Source organism: Mus caroli, chromosome 11, assembly GCF_900094665.2.
Source record: "Mus caroli chromosome 11, CAROLI_EIJ_v1.1, whole genome shotgun sequence".
Lineage (NCBI taxonomy): Eukaryota > Metazoa > Chordata > Mammalia > Rodentia > Muridae > Mus > Mus caroli.
Genome location: NC_034580.1, coordinates 100,460,385 through 100,462,715, shown reverse-complemented (window position 1 = coordinate 100,462,715; position 2,331 = coordinate 100,460,385).

Genomic DNA, 2,331 nt, shown 5'->3' with positions numbered 1-2,331 from the left:
CATTTTTTTCTTGACAGTGGCAGGAGTGGAGAATCTGAGTTTGTCTTAAGCATGTGGGCTTTTGTAATTTAAATTAATAATAAATAACATTTAGTATACCAAAAAAAAAAAAAAAAAAAAAAAAAAAAAAAAAAAAAAAAAAAAAAAAGGATCCAGATTAAAGGTCTGTGTTTGTAAATCAAAGGATTAGAACAGGATTAGAAGTAGACCTTCCTGGCTGGTGAGATGGCTCGTTGGTTAAGAGCACTGGCTGCTCTTCTAGAGGGCATGAGTTCAATTCCCAGCAACCGCATGGCTTAAAACCCCTCACAGGTACGCACCTCATTCCAAATAGCTGCTGGTTCCTTTGAACATAACTGTAGCCATTTTGTATTCAGTCTCCATTTTGCTCATAAAGTGGAATTAAGTTCAGATTCTCACACTCTATTTCCCAGAAGTAATTATCCATAGCTGACACTGAAAGATTTTCTTAAAAGGCCATAACGCTATGGTTGTATTACTTATGCTCTGTTTTCTCAACGCTGTTCCCCTCCCACCAGTCCACCCCCTCTTAACTCACAACCAATCAGCTTACAAGTCAGTTGATAACACTGCCTCCACCCTTGCCTTCTTGTGGACTTGCTTCTTCCTATAAAAAGCCTGCCCTATGAACAGCCTGGGACCATAATTAGGCTCAGGAGTCCATTTTTTGTGGTCTTGATTGATCAGTCTTAGGGTGAGCATTCAATAAACTATTCTTGCTTGGCAGAGATCAATGTTCATATGGTTTGAGTGGTGATTCCTGAACCCCAACGATGGCTGTCACAGGCAAGGCTGACAGATGGGGGACCATGAGTTGGCTCGGCCAGTAAAACCAGTTGCTGCTAGATATGATGACCTAAGCTCCATATGGTGGAAGGAGAGAACTGACTCCTAAAAGCTGTCCACACACACACCCAGATGTGGTACACATAAACTTTAAAATTGATTAGCTTAAGGGAGTTAAGTCAGCATTCTACCATTGAATAATTTGGAATAAAGAATTCGTATAGAACTACTGTAGCGAAGTCCTTGTGGTGGAACATTGCTAAGACGGATGCACGTGAGAGGCAGGAGAATCACGAATTCAAGCTCATCTTTACTGTCAGTTGACTTTGAGGCCAACAGAGGCTGTACAAGACCCTGTCTCAGGGGAAAAAGGAAAAGAAAAAAAGAAACCTGACTGGGGGAATGGCTCAGTAAGTCCGTGCCCTGCAAGCACGAGGATAGACCTGGGCTTGATTCCCAGAGCCTGTATTTTAAAAAGCCAGAACCAGATGTGGTAGCTAACATCTTTAATTTCCGCAGATCTCCATGAGTTTGAGACCAGCCTGGCCTACATTAGAAAGACCTTGTCTCTCAACAAACTAAGCCAGGCATGGGGTGCATATTAATCCCACCACTCTGTGTGTGTGTGTGTGTGTGTGTGTGTGTGTGCGCGCGCGCGCGCGTGTGCGTATGTATGTGTGTGTGTGTGTGCATGTGTGTGTCCGTGTGTGTGTGCGTGTGTGTGTATGTGCATGCGTGTAACCTAGCCTGCTAGATAAGCATCAGGCCAGAGAGAAATCCTGCATCAAAATGAAACAAAACAAACCCCGGCTGGAGAGGTGGCTCAGCAGTTAAGAGCACTGGCTGCTCTACTCAGTGCCAAATGGCAGCTTGCAACTGTCCTAGGGGACCCAGTGTCCTCTTCTGTCACTGGGCACTGCATGCACTGCATGCATGTGATATGCAGACATGCATGCAAGATGCAGGACCACCATACATACATACATACATATAAAAACAAAGGTTAAAAAACAAGGTAGATGGTGGCGCACGCCTTTAATCCCAGCACTNGGGAGGCAGAGGCAGGNGGATTTNTGAGTTCGAGGCCAGCCTGGTCTACAGAGTGAGTTCCAGGACAGCCAAGGCTACACAGAGAAACCCTGTCTCGAAAAAAACCAAAAAAAAAAAAAACAAAAAACAAAAAACAAAAAACAAAAAAACCCAACAAGGTAGGTAGCACCTAAGGAAGGGAAGGATATCCAAGGTTATCTGGCTTCCACACACAGGCACAACCTCATACACACAGGTACAAACACACACACACACACACACACGTAACCTCATACACACACAGGTGCAACCTCATACACACAGGTACAAACACACACACACACAAGTGCAACCTCATACACATACAAATACAACCTTATAGGTACAACCTCATACACACATAGGCACAAACTAATATACAAATAGGTACAACCTTACAAACAGGTACAACCTCATACTCACAGACACAACCTCAGATACAAAGATACAACATCA